The 22,711-nt window shown below is 37.1% G+C and overlaps 1 long non-coding RNA gene across 3 annotated transcripts in view; it reads right to left on the bottom strand.

Moving 5' to 3' along the window:
* Positions 1 to 2,563: 2,563 nt before the first annotated feature.
* LOC131585475 (uncharacterized) overlaps positions 2,564 to 22,711 on the bottom strand; it is a 97,297-nt gene continuing 77,149 nt past the window's right edge. For 2 of the 3 annotated variants that reach the window (XR_009278957.1, XR_009278954.1), the window contains exons 4-6: positions 13,000 to 13,114; positions 8,525 to 8,583; positions 2,564 to 3,890 (exon numbers count right to left, since the gene is read on the bottom strand). This is a non-coding gene — a long non-coding RNA (uncharacterized LOC131585475). The remainder of the gene's footprint in view (positions 3,891 to 8,524; positions 8,584 to 12,999; positions 13,115 to 22,711) is intronic. The other variant, XR_009278956.1, reaches the window with a different exon arrangement.

Here is a 22,711-nt window from a genome sequence, read left to right as displayed (position 1 = left end):
GGATGTTATATTGCTCCCAATAGAATCCTTAACTCCCTTGCCAAAATACATTTAATGTGCAACCATTTCTACTGTAAAACAAATGCTGAAGAGGTGCAGTCAGTGATATTTGCACAGGTTCATTCTCATTAAAGGCTTTTATAATAGCATTCACTCTGGTGTAAACTTTTAAAAATTGACTTCTAGATCCATTAATCCCCTTCATCTCCTTCTCAGGAGCTTAATGTGTGACATTGTAGCTAAAAGGACTAGCTTGGTCCTTAGATGAATAAACAGGGGAATACAGAGTAGAAGTACAACAGTTACATGTGTTTTTAATAGCAGTGGGACCAGTCCTAGAAGGGTTGGAAAGACTTTGGAGCAGGAAAGACCTCAAAGATGGAATTGGAGGATGACATAGAGTGAAAGACATAAATAACTCTATTTAGTTTAGAATAATGCAAAGGATAACTTGATTACTGCACATCTCTAGAGATATATATATAAGGACTTAATACTAGGGGAATCTTCATCCAGAAGGAAAAAAAATAATTTTTTATAGAATTGCAAAAAACCAACAGCTAAAGACTAAACTTGTATTCCAGATGCTCAGTGTTAACAGCATTGAAACCTCTAAGTGAGGTTTAAGGTGGATTTTCCCCCCACTGCAGCCATCAAAGTTGTTACTAGGTAGTTGAAAAAGGTGATACTTATCCAATGACAGCTGTTAGATTTGAAGCAAGAGTAAATCCAGAGAAGGTCTATAGCCTGAGATATGCAGATAAAATTTTTAATTTGGTCTACCTTGTTTCTAAAAAAAATTGTTGCAGTTATTCCCACGCTTGTGGGAGAGCACACTTGTGCCCTTTGGCTGTGACACTCCCAGCCTAGTCACTGCACAGCCAACATCCCCAGCAACAGCTTTCTACCTCCCATTAAGTGAAAGAAAGGGAGGGACTCTCAGAAGAATGCAATTGTTGAATGCCTACACAGTAAGACCCAGTGTTGTCTCTCTTCTGTCAGTGTCAAGGATTCCTATGTAGCCAGAAGAGCTTCTGAATTATAATTCGAAACAGCAGCATTAAGAACCTGCATCTTTCTGTTGACTATACATGAATTCTGGGATCCTGCTTACACACAGCAGGATGGCAGGACAGCCACCCAAAAGCATGCTCGCTTTGCAGCCCCTACTTGCTTTGTACAACCAGAATGGAGGTTATTTGTGCAAGAATGAGAGGAATGCTGCTTCTCTGTTTTCTTCTCAAAATCACACATTCTGCCGCTATCCTTCCTTTTATGTGTTGTTTCACTTCTCTTGTTTATTGCTATCTCTTCACCTTGTTTGCAGAGTAGAAAGCCAGGCTGTGAGAGGAATTGCTAGGATCTCTGCCTGGTGCACAGAATTCTGCTCATGGGGCTATTTTCTACCCTGATGGATCTGCCCACAGCTCTGCCTCTGCAGTGGATGTTTCCCAGGGTCTGCCTTGGTTCAGTTTGTTCAGGCTTCATCACTAAACATCATGTTATACATTGGGATAATGCTTCTGTGCTGAATGTATGCATTTGCCTAGCTGTGTGGGCACAACAGGCAGGATTAAAAGTGTTTTCCAAGGTTCAGCACTGAGCATATAATGACTGTCACAGGGGAGAGCCACTTCCCTAAATGATGAAAGAGCAACACGCCATTACACATTATTTAAACACTCTCTGACATCTCCTGCAAATGCATAGGCACAGTGGAGTGGCAAAGTGTGTCTTGCTGCACAGCTACAAAAACATCCAGTGTTTACTGCACTGAGGACAAACATCCTCAGACCATGTTAGGCAGAGCATTATTACAGAGATTATGGTCTTCCTCCTTATTCACCATGAAACTTGCCTTCCTCACTTCACTGTTAGAGGCCAGAGCAAAAACTACTCCAGTACTGAAGAGCTGGAAAGACCATCCTTTTCCTCTTTGTTTATCCCTCATCCATGGTTAGCACAGGAGACAGCATTAGCTCAGCACTAAAGGGTGTATTTTCACCAAGAACAGATTAAATTCTGTTTGCCAAAAGCAGAAGACCTGTTAGTGGGTGCTGCAAGAGTCTGATGACATGGGGTGTACCCTGGTACTGTGACCCAGCACTGAGATAGAATTTAGTGGACTTTCCTGACCTGGCTGTCACAAAATTATCCTAAGTGAAGATGGAAAAGATGAATGAAACTGTATGAGGCTGAAGATACCCTTCTGAATGGAGTTTGTTTTCAAGATGTTACAGAAGCAGGATTTAAGTATGTGTCCCTGGTCTGTCTTGTGCATCTACGTAAAGAACCACTACGCAAATCCTAGTTAAGGAGAAAAGTGTATCTTCATTTGTGCAACTAAACATCCCTGAAATCAGCAGGTACCACAAACAATACCTATTTAACAATAGAAATACTTTGTATTTCACTTTACAGTTAACTCTGAAAATAACTGGGATTTCAGACTGAACGGGAAGGTTACACCAGCCACATATGAATTGATGTTTATTCTTAAAAATAATAATTAATCTTTCTAAATGTCAATCTATTTATATACAACAGAAATGAGTCACTCTTATTTCACATTAATGAGGAACTGTCTTCTTAATGGCTTATGCCGACACAAATATGCTGCTTTCTTGAAGAACACAGCAATATAGAAACAACATTTCTGTTAAAATTCATGCATAATCAAAACAAATTGAATATCCACTTTTATTTCCATAGGGAACAGAGCTATAAAGATTAATGCTAGACAATGATATTTAATTAAAGGTTATTTACTTTATAAGTACTTCCATGTTTTCAAGAGTGGTCTCCTCATTTGAAACAGGAAGGTGTAATGCATTTCTGAGCCATCTAACAGTCATAGGTGGGGGAAACCAGTTCTGATCACAGCACAGTGCTTACAGCGATACTGACAAACTGTCTAGAAAAATTTTTCACATTAAAGAATTCCGGTGTTAAAGAATTTAAATGCATTTTAATTGACTTTTCAAAATTCCATTTTTTATTCACAAACACACCTGAACACAATAACAGGAATTCATTTTTATATGCATTATTCTCTCTGATGGCATGTTGTTGTAGTGTACACATACTCCTCTCTTCATTTTTGAGAAACAAAATAAATGGTTATGCTCTTCCAAGTAATAACCAAATAGGTTTCCTTTCCTTGGGCACTAGACTGTTGCTGTTTTCCAGACTATTTCCTTTTCTAATAAATTGTTAACTACTTCAGTGAAATTAGGGGAACTAGTTTGTGTATGAATGCAGATACTGACATGAGGAACTAAAGAGAAGAAAATTGCACAGCATGACACTTTCGTTTGGTTTTTGAGGCTAAAATTTACAATTAGACTTTGGAACACCAATTCTAAGAGAAGATTTATTTTTAGAATGCAAGAATTGTTGGGATATATGTAGCTGATGATTGTTTCTCATCAGTATGAACACACTACCCCCAAACACAACACTTTCAATAACAGTTGTATTAGCCATCTACAGCTACAGGGCTGTTTAAAATACACAAATAAAATAGCTTTATTTGGATTGTAATTAACACGGCAAATATCGCAATATTCCACAGGAAACAAACATTCCCAATCTATGTATTTTATTTCTTCTGACAACTGGCAAAGTATATTTTACTGCAGAATGCTTTATTGCTTCTTAACTATTCACCCTACACAGTATACATAAAAGCTTAATGAGTATAGCTGCATAAAAACTAATTTTAATGCTTTTAAAATCAATGGTGAACAAAATGTTGTTTAGATTGTTTTTCAAACAACTATACCACATCTGATCCTTTGAGGAAAAGCAATTACTTCTTCTTGTCATAGCCAATACATTTCTTCATCCTCCCATTTCAGCTGTACCATTCTTAGGGACCTTTACACCACCTACAATGCAAACAGTTAAACATTTGAGAAAATATAAAATAATATTGTTATTAAATGTCTAATCAATAAAATGCCACTTCCACTAATAGGTTAGAAGTAAGGAGGGCAAGAGGAGAAAAAAATAGTTTTTTCCAAACTAACAAATAGTATGTGCAAGTTTGACTAATGAAATATATCTTTAAAGAAAATTTGCAGAAGAATGTATATGAGGTATGCAAAAATCTCTATAAAACAAATTCTATAATCTAGATTTATCTCCTGCTTCTTTTAACCACTCTGAGACTAAGCATCAGCTTTTTTTGTATTTTATAAAGAAACATCAAATGTAATCATTTTTTGTAAGTTTCAACTGCTATAAATCATTGGGAACTTAATGCACACCTAATTTATGCAATTGCATTGGTAGTGAGGAAATCATCATTGTTTAGTGTTTTGTATCTCTGTCATTCTCTCAAAGAGAATTTTATTACAGTAGGCACCACAATTGTTGAGATTTTCTTAGCATTTATATTAGCTAGACCAATTTTTAAGGTATGCAATTCAGTCATAAAAACTGAGATCATAGCCTGAAAGTGTCAGTTTGTGAATTTCTGAACATGCACATGCATACACACACACAAACACATACTCAAAGGCACAACACACACATTTTCTGATTTAAATGCTTCTTTTTCTTTCCCTTAACCTGCACTCCTGAAGTCTAAAAAACACATTCTTCCTTTTTTAGCAATTTTTTCAGGCCATCAGGTCAGAAAAGAAACAAAGAACAGTCAAAGAAACAAATAATAGTAACAACAACCAACCAAATGGCTGAGGTACTGAGGTTTATAAAGCATCCTTAACACACGCATGAGAGTCACTTTCCACATGCAGTTGTGATGCTATGTTTCAGAAACAGGAAAATATACAGGTTACAAAATGTGCACCATTGTTCACAGGTTTTTTCTATGCACATTTATGAAGTGTGTATTGAATCCATGTTAAGAGTCATGCAGAAACATTACTAAACATGTTTGTGTATAAGCCACATTCTCCTTTCACTGCAACACAGACCCTGTTGGCAATGTTACAAATAGGTGTTTCTTTAAAAAGTCACGTTTCAGAAGTTTTTTGTGTGCAAGGGCTGCAGTTTCAAGCTCTGCCTTTACCACAATACTGCAGCTGGGTTTGGGGCAACTTGCTCTTACCACTGTAATTAACTCAGCCATTTGGAAAGAGGGTTTTGGGGTACATTTTTGGGGTACATTTTTGGGGTACATTTGCTTAACTTCCTTCTATAGATGCCTGCCACAGTAAAAATCTTCTACATCACAGGCCTTGTAATTTCTAAGCATACCTATTTAAGTGCCTCTTTTGTAATTATTTTGTTTCTTCCTTCAGAATGTAAGTAGTTAGACAGCAATGGACACAACAGAAACTGTGAGCAAAAATACAGGCCCAGCGATTTCAGTAAGTAATTAAGTAAAAATCGGGGGGATAAAAAAAAGGGGGGAAAAAAAGAAAAAAGAAAAAAAAGGAGAGAGATTAAATTTCAACTTTAAGGTAATAAAAGATGGAGATGGAGGTGCCAATGAAATCTGCCGAAACTAAATTTCAGAAGCACGGCTTTCTCATCTTGAAATGTTACATCCATAAAAGCAGCCTATAAAATTAATCTACCTGGAGATTTTCCATGTTAAATCAGCTCAGAAATAACTTTTGAGCACTTATGGCATTATATCTAAAATACATATTCTCCTGTTGTCCATATATCAAAATCCTGTATATTTTGAAAAATAAGCTCCGAGCTGCACTGAAATGTTTGTATTATAAGAAAGAACAGTAATAAAGTATATCACTTTCAGAGGGATTTGACATTTGTAAGCATTCTCTAAAAATTTGCATCGGGTTGCAGTATTTGGTGAGTATGCTGCTTAAAGCTTCCTAAATTCACTTTTTTTGAAGAGAAGTATATGGAATGGTAAAAAGCAACAAAAAAAAAGGCAAAAAGTCAGTATATATTTTCAACCTGAATCTGAAAATGAAATTCCTAAAATGCTATTGTTATCCATTAACCAGAGTGAAATATGATCCATTCATATAAACTCTTTCTGTTTGCTCAAGGAAAAGGGACATTGAGTATGAGAAAGAGAATATCAGTGGAGTAATTTCCAAAGAAAACAAACATTTACTTCTCACAGGAAAATAATGTGCTTTTTCAGCTTGTCAGAACTGAAAATAAAGAGCATTTAGATAGCAATGTTCATATTCTAATCAATTTGCTCAAATTAGGTTCTTGTAAAATTTAGCATGAGGTATGTAATAATTTGTGCAAATTCAAAGGTAGCATTTTTTTCCTGCCTAGAAGGCTGTAACAGGCAAAGTAGCTGATACAAGTAGAGAAAGGGGAAAAAAAAAAAAAGAAAGAAAAAAAAAGAGAAAAAGGCTCCATACATTTGGGTCCTTTCCAAGAACTTTACCACATTTTGCAGATTCTCAGTTTTCAAATAAAGGTGTCTTAGCCCTTTGAATTGTGAAGATATTCTTGCCTCTGTAAATCAATGTATTGTTGCTAGCCAGCCTTACAGAAACCTGTCTACAGCCAGTCAGACAGAAACAATGGGAGCGACAATTATATGTACTCTTTTCCCTCCCTCCAAAAGTAATGTGGTTTTGCCTTAAAATTGCAAGGCAATTTTATTAAAGGATGGGTTAGTGTTCAAAACACTAAGTTAGAATTGAGCAGAGGTTGCACTATAAAAGTGCATATAATTAAAGTTTACACACTCCTTTTTTTGCTTATACAATGTCAGTTTGTGTTACTTTTATCAACTCAGCATTGCAGATTAGGCAGGGAGACAAACTCTGTAAAGAAATAAATCTGGGATGAGCATTTGGATTTTATCAGGTCTGGATATTTAGTCAAATAAGGTGTTTCAGGCAAAGTTATTGAAAAAGGGGAGAAAAAAGCCAGTTTCAGACTTAATTGTACCATATCGAACCACTGTTAAAGCACTGCATGCCATGCAGGAAGCAGCTTCAGAAAATCTTGATTAATGTGATAAAAAACATATTGGTGAAATATCTCAGCATTTCAATGAATTTGAATTTTCTGATTTCAAATTTTCAAAAAGCTGATTTCAGGACATGATCCAATAATTTTTTTCTCATTTGCTCATCTGAAATTTTCATTAAAATTTATTTTGCCTTCCTGTTCCAGCTGTTTATAACTTACCTTAATTTACTTCTCCAAAAATCCACCTGAACTTCAGTGAAACATTTGGTTTCACAATTTATCAACTGTACAAAGGTGGTGTGGTACAGCATGTTGTTAATGTGCTTTATATTTCTGAATCTGGAAGCTCTCAGCGACTTAAACATGTTCACTCACGTTTCTGACACATTTATCCGCAGAACGGGTTCAGAGGTGGACATTCTTTGATGTGAAATCAAGGTGCTACAGAATTCTGCAGAATCTATAGAAATACCTCCACAGATTTTGCCAAAAAACCTCAGCAGATTTATATTGGCCCTGCCAATGACTTTCTGTTTAACTTGTAATCAAAACAACTCAAACCCAGTTACTGTTTGCATATCTGCCAAGCCTCTCAATTTCAGCAGTAGGCAGCAGACTCTCAGTATGACAGCCTGTCTTTCAGATTCAAGCTGAATCTGCCAAGGCTCCACTACAGAGGCAACTGGTAAATTAAATGCCAACAAGCAAGGACATTCATGTACCTTTACACTCTGCACATGAAGAGACATCACAGGCCTCTTCATTCTAATGGGTGCTTTGTGTGTTTTGGGCTGCAAAGTAAAGAGTGCCTGCTCTTATGCATAATGAAACCATTGCATATATATTAGTTTAGCTGTATTGCTCTAATTCTATGGTCACAAATTACCTAAGCGGTTTTGTTGTTACAGAGAAACGGAAAATACTTTTGTTAGTGAAATTAACACACTGAAATCGAGCAGGGAAGGAAAAAATGAACTTTTAAGCCCTCTTCCACCTAAAGACAGCAGATAACATTATGTAGCCAGGTTACAGCAGAGTCATTGCCAGGGGTAACCAAAAAAAAGAAACAGTCAAAATCATACTGTCAAATCTTTAATTCTCTTGTTCATAATATGGGCACGCTCTCTGATTCTGAAGAGGAGGATCTTTTTAAAGCCGTCAGTACTACTGATTATTCTTTATAGCAAGCAGAAGATGTTAATTATATTTATGTAATATTGACTCTTATTAATACCTACAACTTGCATCAGACTTTTTGATTATTGATAGCTGATGCAGTCACTATTGCCAAGCTTAGATTGTATTAGAGATTTTGAGTGCACAACCATAATACAACCAGAGATATTAATACCATTGAGCATAAATAACAGCACTTGACAGACTCAAGTAGGGGGAAAAGCACTAACACTGGTTATTCTAATGGACAGAATAAATGATAGAATCATATAATGAGTTTACAGCAGCCAGGTTTAGTGAAATCTATTTCTGAAGTAGGAAAGGGGGGGGGGGGGGGGGGAGGAGAGAAGGTAGCAGTTTTGGTAACAGAATGAGGGTATGAACACATTAAAAATTAACAGGGTGTTTTCAGATAATTGAAAGAAAAAGTACCGGCATGGGAAATTTAACTGTTGTAACTCACACGGCTCTACAGTGGGCATTATCACTGTTTCCTGTCATGGATTTAATCTGCCATCACACCTGTAAATGAAAGGAAGAAGTATGAGCTTCCCAAGAGTTCCTACAATAACATGAGAGGGTTTTCTTTTTCTTTTTCTTTTTTTTTTATAGAGTGGGGGAGAGAAATCTTCAGTTACTGTTGTGCAAGTGTCTTTTTTATTTACTATAATTTGGCAGACACATCTCTGCAAGACTTCAGAGCTCAGAAAGTGGAAAACTTTGACATTCCTTTGACTTGAACTAGTTGAGATGCATCTTCTTAGTAATTGTAGAAATATTATATTGTTGCAGCTGCCTGGTGATAGCAGTGAACTATGTTTCATTTTACAGTGCGAGTTCTTCCTTTCTCCACTTCCATCCAGCATCTGCAGTACTTACCTTTGTCACACCAAGATTTACTTTAACTGGAACTGTGTCAGGTATCCCCAGAAAAATGACAAACTAAAATTAACCTATAATTGTAATATGAGCCTGAAGGTGTGCACATAGAAGGTGGGAAAGAATTCACCTTCTATGGATTCGCACTCACAGGGGAATATTAGAGGGATATTTGAAATTCCAGACCTCACAATTTCATTAATCAGTGAGTACACCAGTTAGCAACCAGTCATGCTCTTTTGCTGTATGACAATCTTTAGCTTGAAATTGCCATTTCCTGATTTTATGTCATTTCTAGGGCCTGATGCAGTTGTTGCTGAAGATGCAAGCAAAACTCTTGTGAATCATAGGGGCTGCAGCATCAGGTCCCTGAATCACTCCTTCCCTTTCCATTTATTAACAGTATTTTGTAAGTATGTAAGTGAAATCTGTCAATAATAATATGTGCTTAACAGTGGAATTTACATGCATGTATCCTTCAAGATTTAAAAAACACACAGCTCCAGAAATCCTTGTGGTTCTCAAGTTCCCTTTTTCTCTACTCCTTTATTTCAGCCACCTGTCTGTAGGCTGGAAGTTAGCTGCTGGCAGGGATGGTGCAGCCAGTAGGACCGGCAGCTAAAAATCTCGTGTATCTCTGGTATATAAAGACACGCTATCCCCTCCCTGAGGCCTACCTAAGTTAGAACATAAAGTGCGAGTACATACAAGTTAAAAATAATGAAACTTCTCCAGTCTCCAGGAGATACTGAATTTGACTTCTCTGAACAGATATTTCGATGTATATATTCTCCCAAACCTAACTTTAAACAATCCAGTTCTGTCTGTCTCTGCTAGATGTGTTTTGTTAAAGCCCTTATTTTTTTTTAACAGTAAAAAATTCTCATTGAAGAAAATGATTAATAGATGACATTTAGGGAACAAAAAAAAAAAAAAAAGAAACAACAAAAAAACAAAACAGAACAAAACATACACATACATAGTTTTCACTAATAATAGGGCAATAATTTCCTGGTTTGCATTCTGACCCACCCGAGGGCAACTGGCTTGGGGCTGGGGGAGGGGAGCAGAGCCGAGTGATTAAAGGGTTAATATTCAAATGAGAAATTTGCAAGGCCTGCATAATGGAACTGCCACCCTGATAACAATAGGAATTTTTAACAATATCGAGCCTTGTTAGCAAGAGAGTTACAAGCATTGAGGGCAATCAGTGTGTCTTGTCAGTTTCTTTTTATCTACCATCTCCAACCGCCAAGGAACCGAAATGAAGCACTTTGGAATTATCAATTTCAGCCACATTTGCATAACAAAGCCCCCGAGGAAGAGGCATGATAAATGTGAAGGACCCCTCTTGGAAAAGGAACTGTCAACCGCGCCCCGAAAGATTCTCCGACCGAGCGCATTCTCGGGGATTGTAGTCAGCGAAAATAAAATGAAAGCATTAAAGAAAGTCATTCTCTCAGAGAGAAAAATCTCCCCCTCTGCACAGAGAGAACTGGATGAAATGACATTATGCATATGAAAATGTCCAGAAAGATGTTTGATTTATGTATGCATTAGATGCAAATTCCATTACCGCACGCGCGCTGTTGTGTGATTTGGCTCTGAACACATCACTGCCCTGATCAAATCTGATCTCATTAATTCCGACAAGGAGAGAGAGAGGGAATTGAGAAGAATTTATGGCCTGGACACTTGAAAGAAGTAAATTGTAATTCTGTTTAAAGCTGTAGCGAACCTTTTAAACACCTTTTATTATAGAAAAAAGCACTTACTTTTATAACACTGTTAGAACTTACTTAATCTTGTACTTGGAACTTCTAGTCCTCATTTAAAAAAAATCTATGACCTTGTTTGGTGGGGGGCAGGGGGAGACAGAGACAGAGACAGAGAGAGAGAGCAAAAAATACGCCTGTCTTAGACTGAAATCCAGCAGAAGCATCATAATAATATGATCAAAGAGGACCTATTGACTATCTGAATAATCGTGTGAAAATTCTGCTCTGCTGGTGTGTGTTTATTTTTAAACAATCTTTTAATATCCTCAAATCAAATGTCAAATACTTTACAAGTGTTTTTATGAGAGATAGACATTGCATGCTTAAAAATATAATTAATTGTGATCTAGATAAAAAAAATGAGCACATGTTTTATAACAATATTCTCAAGCACTGCAGTGGTGTCAGCTAAAACTGATATGTGTTCCATTCTGAGATATAGACAATTTAAAGACAAAAAAATCCATATCTTTGCTAAAAAGGAAGTATATTACTGTAGGGGGAAAAAAATGTTTCTTACATTAATAAAGATTCTTATCCTTGTTTTGCTCCTGAGAAAGACCTTAATAACTCATTTCCTCCCTTCATGAAAGATAATCACCCTTCATGGGTGAGATATCCTGTATTTACTTGATACCAAGTGTAAAACTGAAATAGTGTCTCAATATGTTATTGCATTGTATAATCAGTGTTCCTCCCCCAACATTCATGAACCCCTAGGGTGCTTCATAGCCTAGAATAGTTTCATTTCTGTTATGCATCTTCCGTTTTAGTGAGATATGATGAAGTACCTCCCCAGCAAAGAAGAGAGAGATGAAGAGTGAAAAAAAAACCAACAAAAAAACAAAAACCCAAGTGCCCCTTGATCCCTAAAATCTTAGTTTCCTATCAGGATTCATTTACAGAGAAATGAATGATTTCTGCAGTCTCCCCAATGAAGCCTGCAGCTTTCTTTGATAATCTGATCCAATTGAAGTAACTGTTGAGCAAATGTTATCCAGAGAGATACAGAAAACTTGTAATTTATTGTATATATAAACACAAAACAATAACTTGTAAGTAAACCATGTGAGCACAAAACTTGCAGGTAAACCACGAGGATGTATTTTAAGCATCATTCACATTTTCAATGGTTAATATTGATTTCTCAGAGATTTGTTTTCAATCCTTCCACGTGCAGAAACTGTGTGTTTACATATCCAGATGCAGAAAAATGTTACCCTTTGAAGTCTTATTTTAGTATTTTTGGCTACCAAATTCAATCATTAGCTTATAAAAAAAGGAACACAGGCATGATTTATGTAGAAATTTCAATGGAGTCCTAAGTATGCATTCAAAAACCACTTTGCAAAAACATGCAGACATTATAATATATAAATGAGTACAGATATATCCTGTCATTTTATTATTGTGTCCTCACTACATACACATTTCTGTAGAAGTATTTGAACGTGCTAATGTATACATGAAAAATAGCAGAGAAATATATTTTGTAAGCTTATAATAAAGTGGGCATTTGTTAAGGTGAATATGAATGCTGCTTTTTGACTGTACTAAATCGAGTACACCGAAACATGCAGTGTGCATTGTGCTGAGACCATGAAACAACTTAGCAATTTGTATATCTAAAATACAATTATGTATGATGCAATATTTATCTGACAGAGAATTCTAAAGATTTCTTCTAAATAAGCACTCTTTCCATTATTAACTAGAGTGCGGATTACTTTACGTTATGTTTAAGGGGGAAAAAAATCACTCAGAATATTCCTTGCGTGTAGACTTTTAGAAAATTAGTACAGTGTGAGAGAAACTGTAATTGCAAAATTTGGTTTGGTGTTTTACATAAGGTTATCTCCCTCCTCCTGCATACCCTTTAGCATATCACTGAATGCATTTTATTAAAATATTCAAGCCACCTGTCCATTTGAAGCTGTTTCAGTTATCACCCAAAAATAAAAGCAATTTTTTACTTCAGAACACAGGAACCCAGCAATAAGTTTCCACTACTGGTGGCTAATTAAGCAGACTGAGCTTGCTGTCCCTTTAACAAAAAAAAAAAAAATAAAAAGAAGAAAAAAAAAAAAAAGCCCAAGCCAAACCACAACAACAACAAAAGAAACCACATCCTTTTTGCCACCCTAACCCCTCCTCCTGGTCCCCCCCAAATACACACAGAGACACACAGACTACCCTTCAATGAGTGGTTCAGGCTCCCTGATTAAGGTCATGCCGTTTGTTCATTACTGGCCTGGCTAATGTGATTGAATTGGAACAATACCTTTGAACTCCTTGGCTCTGATCTGCATACTAATTGACTCTCTTGTCCTTGGCAGTGACCTTGACAGGCTTTCCACCACTCTCAGAATGGCTGACCAGTTTCTTATCAAAAGTTCCTAGTAAAAAAAGCCCCAGCCCCAAAATACGAATTAGTCATTTATACTACTTTTCTCTGTATTCATATTTCCTTATATACCATTAGAAAAAGCAAAATTGTTACTCCCTAGCTCCCCCTGGATGCTTATTAATACTTGAAAATCACAGTGTCACTTTAAAGTACTGAAACAGTGACAGCATTGTTTTGAAAGGGTTCGTTGTTGCAGCTCAAAACACATTTTACACATATTTTCAGGTGGCTTTTTTCCTTGTTACACAAAGGGTTGTAGTTTAACTCATGGACCTTTACATCATCGTAATTTTCTTTTTTTAAATACAAAAAAATAATCTTAGTTGTAGCCTAAGAAAACAGTACAAATTTGTTTCCTTTTCAGAATTTACATTAACACGCTAACAGTCTGCATTTCAACAGGTTCTATAGTAATAGAAATACTATGGTTTCAAACAAAACAAAATCAAGCCATGCAGAACACTGCATCTAGAAAAGGCCAGGTTTAAGGTAGCGAGCTAAGGATTTTACTTTTCTATCTCTGGGGCTCTAAGACCAATGTATTTCTACAGAGAGACATGATTTTTATATAGAAGACATTATTAAGCACTGCACCAATATTTATGAAAGAAGCATTACAGGAGAATATTCTTCTGACTGGTAAGGAGAGGTTTTACTTCACTTTTGCTGGAGTGGAAGTTTACCTTGTGAGACAAGTGTCAGCCTCAGTGAACTTTTATTCTTAAAGTAACAAAGTAATAGCTAAATCAAACTAAAATTACATATCACCAAGAAAAAGAGATGAAAAGCATGCCAATAAATGTAGTTTGTCAGGAGGTCTGTGAAGATCCACTTTAGAAAAAATCATATTTTTTCTTTAATATTCTTTCTTATTTAAGATGAAATCTATTGCAGGGAAAACAGCTGGAATTTTAAACTCATTTAATAACATTTTACACTTCTCTAGGTTCTAAAAGAGCTTTAGAAATATGAAGAAATGAATAGGTATTATTACCAGGTGAAGTATTATTATGGAACATTAACAATTAACTGCAAATATACAAATAGTAAATCAAACTACAAAATTTTTTGCACACACTTTTCCTGTAATTTACATTTTTATTCTGCTTGGGTAACCATATCATAACTGTTTTGAATAAAGTCTCAAAACAGAGGCTTTCACTATTGAGAATTTTATTTTTTTTGTTTTTAATAATTAATAATAACCAAGTACTTAGACAGAGGAGAGCTCACAAATTTGACATCCAGTTCAAAACCATTCTAGAAATAATATTTAGATCTTGGTCTAAACATTCCTAAAAACTCAAGAATGGCCTGAATCAAAAATTCCAGTATGAATTCCGAAATTTCATGACAAAGGAACACATGGGGCTTAGTTTAGTTGCTGTGACTGCTTCTGTTCAACAGAGAAGTATGGAGACAGGCTTCTCACCACGCACTCGAGTCTGCACACCTTGTCTCCAACGTCCTTGCACCGCTGGCAAAAGCCCCGGGCTCTGCCAGGACCCAGAAGGTGCTGAAAAAGGAAAGGCAGAGGGGGCAAGGTGCAGAGTCCAGCATCTGCAGACACCTGCAGCAGCAGTGCAGGGAAAACCTGCAAGCAGCATTGGGCTGAGAAGAGGCTCGTGCAGGTGGCCGGATCTGGGAACTACAGAAACCAAATCTCCACAGCACCACACAAGCAATGCAGGACAGAAGAACACATTTTTGAAGGTATTTTGGTGCCTAAAACACATACAGACTGTTCTAGGTGTTTTCAAATGCATTTGGGCCAAATTCTCATTGACTTCAATTTGCCTTGAGACCCTACAAACAGCATCTGAACAGGTAAAGTTTGCATTTATATAAATTATCAATCAATTCTTTTCATCAAGAATAGCACTGCTTACATAAAAATTTAACATTTCTGGTATTCTGAGACCTTCCTAAAGTATACTGTACACTAAAATATACCAGGTGTCCCTGCAGCAAAAAAGCATGCAGAGGAGGTTTTCTAGCAAGAGTACTTAAAAACAAAACTGCAAAGGAAAGGTTAACTAGAAAGAATGCACCGTATGAAACAAGGCTCTGCTCTCTCATAGATTTTATTTTCTTTTCCTCACAATTTGTCCATCCTTGGTTTTAGGACTCAACCAAAAACTGGTATGTCCATCACTGTCACTATTTAATTTTATTTAAGCAGTGAGCACCACCTACTGCAGGGGAAGATTGCAACCTATTTAGTCAGTGCATCAATCACTTCCTATAATAATTTGTTTTCCTAAAGCTCTTACTGCTGAAGTTCTGACCAGACCTATGTATAGCTTTCATATGAGATAGGAGCTGTCACTGCTCAAAATGGAATTTTTGTGAGCTATCTGTAACACATCTAGGCCTTAGATGCTAACCAGCTAGAGGAAAATTAAAAAGATCTAATAAATTAAGCTAGTATATAAAGCCAGACTTCAAACAAAGGCGGCTAGTGGGAGAAATTAGTTTGTTCTACTCTCTATACTTGATCTGTGATTAAAACATTAGAGAAACTGTTCACTGACTGGGGTAACACCTGTTCAACTCCTAAAAATAATAAATGAGTTTTAGCACTGAGTTTGATGCACTTCTATATGACAGATAGACTTGGTCTGGGAAAAAGGAAGGAAGGGCACAAAATGTCACTCTCATTTCCCATATCAGAAGACAGGCAGGGGTTCTGATGTCATTTGTGTGGTGCTCAGGTACCCTCTTCTCACTTCAGATGAAACCCCCTCACCTGCTCACCTCTTATGCATTCCCTTAGAGCTGCCACTGTCTGCTCACTTAGTTGCTCCCTAACCTGATTCAATAAAAACTATTTCCTTAACCTGCATAGTTTGGCTGCTTTGGACTAGAAAGCCGTTCTGTGACTCATGCCAGTAGACCCGAGGAGGCAGTAACTTTCAGCAGGAGCCTGGGTGTGAGCTGAGGGGATGCTTAAGCAGGGAGAAATCAGGGTACCATCTGCAGCCAGAACAGGCTGTCTGACTGCAGCACAGAGCTGTTGCCAAGCTATGCTACGTTACACTGGTCATGGAGGTTCCTCAACAGCTTCTGTCTGTGATGGAAAGATAGAGGAAATCTGAGCTCTGTCAGTCCTGGTCCTGCTGTCAGAGCCAGGATCAAAGTAAAGACCCTCAGTACTTCTGAGGATGAGGCAAATAAAATGCTCAGTTGAATGCCCTGCTGGGCATTTACAGTAAGATTGCGCACGCCTGCACAGTGCAACTGCAATGTATGACTGTTGATATGTCAGAGGACTATTAAAAGAAAAATGTCAATATAACCAAAACACCTGCAAAACAATATAGACTTCTGCTTCTAGAACTTACTGGTTTTTACTTGCAGCTGACATGATGTTGGCAGAGTAAGGCAGAGAAAACCATCCCCTCCAATTCCATCATAATGATCATTATCTTGATTTCTTTCAGAACATTTAGCAATATATATATATATATGTAGAGATATACTGATTATAAAAATTAATCCAAAATTTTCTGTATGCTTTCCTGTCCAAGAAGAGCATGAGAAAACTAACATGTGACAGCTGTGGAAATGCATAGAATGAGACACACAGCAAGTGGGGTGATGAACAGGTTGTAGTAACCAGAAAGAAAAGAACATAATGAAAGTGAAAAGTATTAATTATTGATAAGGGACAGGTAATTACCACACTTTCATATCTGCCTACCTGCTATAAGGATAGAGAAGACATTTTTTAGGTGTCTAGCAGGTAAAGTGGTGGGTGTTTGCTCTCTTGGCTCTGTAGGCAGGTTCCCTTCTTCCTTGCTGGCTGGCACTGTCATACACAGGCTATATTATTCCAGGTAATTGTAAGGGGTCTATTGAAATCATTTAAATAACAATAATAATAATAATAATAAGGATAACTATTACAGTCAGATCTGATCAGAATACAGGTTTAAAACAGAAGTCCAGGACTAAAATACATCCCTCAGTTTGGATGTTTACTGTGAGGAAGACAGATAATCACATGAAGAGTCCATTATTTTACTTTAGATAAAAGCTATAGTGAGGGATTTATAGCCAACAGCAAACTTTAAAACAATTGAAACCAATGAGAGAGTAAATACCAAATATAATGTGTGCGAACACTCACATGCAGAACTTAGGATGTACATTACATGTATCATGCAGAGTGGGTAAAAAAGCTTAAGTAAATTCTGAACAATTACCTTCCAAACAGAGGGCTGAGGCATGTCTTGGTATTGCTTTTTCTCTTCTTCAGCTTTATTCCATCCCTTGCTGTACTGCTTTTGTCCACTCATGCAGTAATTTCTTATTTAAGAGGATAATATTTCTCACCATTTTATTTCAATCACCATCCCTTAATGACTACTTCTTTGTTAATTGAATAAAGACTTTTATATTTACCATTTAATCTAAAAGATTAGCATAAAATCATGTGACAGCAATATAACAACAGCAAAGCTGAACCTCAAGGCACAAACTCTATGCTGTTAGTTATCCATGACACACTGTAATGAGAACATTCATAACAAAACCCTTCTTAGTGGTAATGCACCTGTCTTCAGGCTTGCAACATATTTGTTGTCTCCAAGCTATTTTGATAAATGTCAAGCTGGTTGCATTCCTTTTTGTTTAAAAGTGGTGTTAAGTTGGTAGTTTGTTGGAGAAAGCATCAACATAGGTTTCTGCACTCTTTTTTCTGACAAGGCAGGAGATGAGCAATCAAAGAGATTCTGGACTTCTGATAGTCCTCTGACTTGTCAGCCTCTACTCAGATATGAATCGGCTGATGTTCACACCCATGAGAAATGCCACGTTCATGTCCAAGAAATCAGTGGTCCACTGTGCTGCGTAACAAGAGCCCAGGTGCCAAAGCAGTTCAGTGATGCTGTCCTCCAAAGCTCTTCGTGCCACTGTGAACTCAGATAACACAGCAGGGCTCCTACTAGTTGCACGAGAGGACTCTGCCACTGGGACCATGCATAAGCTTACTCAGACTCCTCTCAAGAGCCACAGCTTGGCTACACTCTCCACATGCAAACAGCTGGGGAGTGCTGAGCCTGCGTTTGGACTGAAGGACAAGCCAGACCACCTTTCTGGACCTGTTTTCACTTGTCCCCATCTCTTTTTAGTATCTTCTGTTGCCCTTTCACTGAGTAGAGGCACTAGTTTAGCAGTACAAGACAATCTCTAACTTAAGAGGTTATAAAAGGTGTCATTTTTCTAACATTTCTCGCCCCTGTTAGTTCACAAAGCAGAAGACTTAAAAGGCCTTGTGCCATGAGGATATTCACAAGTTCAGTGATTCCCAGACAAGGGATTGTGACCTCTGGTGACATGAAAGAGATTCAAAAATGTAAAATGCAGCAGCTTTCATCTGAGAGGCTGCAGCTGAACAGGGAAGTAGACTATGATGTTTGCCAAGGTTTAGGTGCCAGAAAATGGGTGCTGGCAGCTAAATCACTTGTCTACCTGAAACAAATTTGTTTTCCCTGAAGTACTTACTGTGAGCATAACTGCCTAAAGATATATACTATAGGCTGAAGGCCTGACCTTTTAGTCACTTATTTAAAACTGAATTTGGAGGAAAAACAACCAACCTCAGAAACAGCAGCAATGAATATAGCACACACAGAAACAACTCTCAGATGAGGGCACCACTGTGGCAGTCTAAACCAGTTCCCTTGACTAGGGTTAGATCAGACATCTCTGTTCCCTCAACAAAATTATTTTTCTAGGGATAATCAACCTTCAGCTTGGTTGGCCAGGATGGTCCACAGGCAGTCTCTTAAGGGCAGCCTGCAGGGCTCAGGAGCTGGGAGACAAAGCACATCTTTAGAAGGGCACCTGTGAAAGGCAGAGGCTCCCCCACCTTCCACACTCAACAGGGGCTGAGAAACTACGGCTTTGTGCAGAGACATGATACCTCCAAAAAGGTGATTGGCAGCATCTTGCTTCTGTGAAAGGCAGTATCTCCCAGCTCTTGCTGAGTTTCAAACAGCATGCTTAACTTCTAATTTGGGAAAGAAAAATACCATCTGGCACCTCAACTTTGAAAAGTTGCCAAACCTTGACTTACTCTCTGAATCTTCCCCAGGAAATCATGGGAACTACCTACCAAGAAAATCATTACAAAGTGTGAACAAGGCTCACACGAGCTAGCTGCATGTAATCTATCCCAATGTGTCTTTAAACAGAAAAATAACTGATTTTTGGGGCAGTTTAGTCAAGTAGTCACCTTAAGAACTTGCTTGAGTGTCCAGTTCTGAGTCCAGCTGGAAGCTAATGAATAACAACTGCAAATTCTTGATGGGTTTTCAGAATAAGAAAAAATATTATATTTTCTAAATTAAGAAATTGAAGGTGACAATTTTAGAAGGAAGGCTAACAATGAGAACTGCAGAATCATGCTGGATAACACCGGACAACACTAGCATTTGGTTCATGTTTGTGCTCATTAAAGTCTTATTTGTGTATTGTTAAGAACACTATTCTTTGGATATAAAATTTTTTTAAAATAAAAAACATCAGAGGAGTCAGTTTGTCAGAAGAAAATGCATTCACATGAGAGAAAAGATTTTTAAATTGAAGTCAATAAAGAATGAAGTGAAATCTAAGGGAAATTCTGGGAGGAGAAATAAAATTGTTGTTCTTCACCACCTCATTATTTGTAACCAGTGATATGTAAACTTCATATTATAATACAGGATCTATTGAGATGCAAATATCTGAGCCTTAATTGTATACATGGAAGAAAGATAACTGAAAATATTCAAGCATCCTTTATTTTACTATTTCTATGTTCTCCAAGATGCACAAAGTTTAAGCATCAACACATCACCTGGGTAGATTTATACTGAAAAAAGTTAATAAATGCCATTACAAATATTATGTGCAAATTGAAAACCATAGAAATATGCATTGTACTATAGTCAGACTGCAGAAAATCTGAAACATTATTAGTTCAAATTATTTTAGATTGGATGTGTTCTATAGCAATCGTATATATCAAAGTCACTAAGGCATTGAACTCATACCTATGTTGCTTTACTCAAGTAAAACTTCTTTTGAATTCAAGCATACAAATTCAAGGCATTTAGGGTTTTAAGTCTCATACATGTATCTGTACAGAGATGAAAAATGTATCTATTTATTCTTTAACAATATGGTGAATAAAGCTCAAGTGTACCAATTTTAGAACAGTCCATTTCTTTAGTCTAATTGTTGTCACTTTTCCATGGGGACAGACCTTCTTTTGCTCAAGTCTCTCTCTGTGATTCAATATATGCACAGTTCTCATTATGCTAACTGAGGCTGTGTGTGTAGCTGGGTGCAAAATTCACATCCTGCATGCAAAGCCAGATATCAGTGTTTGCAACTCTGAGTCCTGACACTGAGGTTTTGCAGATATGGAATGCCCTTCCACAATCTGTCTAAATACCAAAATCCCTGTGTCTCAGCTCATTGTATTCCATGCCTCCTGTTTTTTCAATCAAACCACATAGTTTGCTTTTATAATAAGGACCCAGGCCAAAGCTCTTCCAAAGTCAAAGGAAAGATTCCCCATGTCTTTGACAGGCCTTGTAACACGCTGTATTTTCTTTAGCCACCCACAACTCACATTCCTGCAATGCCATGGGAGACTGTGTTATGAAAACTGACCCCACAGTGATACAAAATTTGCTCCTGTGAAGTTTTTTCCCTCCTTGTGTTGTGTGCAATTATGTGAAGTTCAGCATCATTTTGGCATCTGTATAGCATAGGGGGCTCAGTTTGACCCAGATATTACCCATGGCAAAGGAAAATCTGTCACTTAGGCTGTACTTCATTCTCTAAATTCAATTTCATTTACAGGCAGTGTATATATATATATATAAGTATCACATTCATAGTCAAGATATTTATACAGTTTGGGAAAAGGTTGTTCACTTTAAAGGCCAGACTATGTGCAGATATGGATGTGAATGTCCTAATTTCAACAAGGAAGGCCTTGTTGAAGTTAGCATGCACAAAGTGGGTCAGTCTTCTGGCTATGGGTGATGTCAAAGGTCAGGAACTTTCCATCTGGGATGGTAAGCAGGGAGGAAGTTAGGATGATGATTTCCCTCCAACCCATTTCATCCTCCTTCAGCAGAATATTTCTGCTGCAAGAAAGAATTTTACGCTCCCTCCACGCACAAGTGAACTGGAATAGTGCTTGACCATGGAGGTGGAGAACTCAAAGCCAGGCCTACTCCTGGCCACATCATCTCTGGAAAATCACTTCTGTGCTTTCACAATGCTCTAGCAGTGCTCAGCTTACCAGCACATTTGCTGCAATACATCACTAAACTGACACATATCCAACACGGCCAGAGAAAGTTGTAGTTAAAAGCCTATGAGAACATACCTGTTCATATCCTGCTCAGAATTAAGAAATGTAACATACATACAAATGTGCAAAACATTGCATAACTGAACTCCCCACATGTACAGGATGCTTTTATCAAGGCAAAAAAAAGGGTGAAAAAAAACCTAAAAAGTTTCTGACTTTCGTTAACCTTCTCTTGTAGTTCAGGTTATTTCTTTAATGCATTTATCTGCTTTAAAATTGTCTCCTTAGCCTCTCAAGGGAAACCAATATAATACACCATCACATTTCTCACAGGAGAAAAAAGAACACTTACTCTTAATAGGTGGCAATTTTGCCAGATGTTATTGACATAGTAAGTGCGAAATTTCAGTGATACTAAATGCAAAGTGCAGAAGATTAAAGAACAATGGAACAAAGTGCAAAATGAAGTTTAAAAAGCGGCAGTGTCAAAGTCAGAGAAAGTGTGAAAAAATTACATTTTAACAACACTATTAAGAACAAGTTTACTAATTACTGTAACTGGCACAAATTTAAAAGTGCCTTCCTTAGACTCAGTAAAGTTTTTTAAACTGTTATATTTCTTTTCTTGTCAGCATTTTTTTCTTTTCTTTATGCACTGTAGCAGAGACATAACATTACTGTTACTAAAACAATGACACTTGGAGCTCTTCATCTTTCACTTTTTTAACCCTTTCTTACCAAGTAATATTTCTACAAATCCTTCTACTTGAGCAGGGTAGTGAACTACAGAAAATGGTTTGATAACTAATACAGAACAGTTTTAAATAAACACTCTAGGATTTAATCAGTCATGCTTTACACATTCATCCTCTGACAATAATGAAATTTACACACTAAAAATGACTTCTCATTAGAAGTTTGGTAAAATCCCATTTTGCTATTACAAAAAAGAAAAAATCTATACAATGTGCACAGTTTCCTCATGTTCAATTAACCCACTAAAATACAATAATAAAATATTGCAGTTGAGGTGCTCCTCTTCTATAAATCAAAGAAGCTTTCACTGTCATCATACCAAGCTTGAAGAACCCCATTTTATTTGTATTCTTCATACTGTATTGACCAACAGGACCCGTTTCTCACCTGGCAGCTGTACCTCTGCTGAATCTCTTGCATCTGCTCTTTGTTCAGCCATCAGCCCTGAAACTGTGGCCCATACAGTCTTCTGTGACACTATAACCAGCAGTAACACAGCTAAGACCTAAGTAT

Source organism: Poecile atricapillus, chromosome 1, assembly GCF_030490865.1.
Source record: "Poecile atricapillus isolate bPoeAtr1 chromosome 1, bPoeAtr1.hap1, whole genome shotgun sequence".
In the NCBI taxonomy this organism is placed as follows: Eukaryota; Metazoa; Chordata; class Aves; order Passeriformes; family Paridae; genus Poecile; species Poecile atricapillus.
The sequence above is the reverse complement of the archived record's forward strand: the minus strand, read 5'-3'. Positions and strand labels throughout refer to the sequence as shown.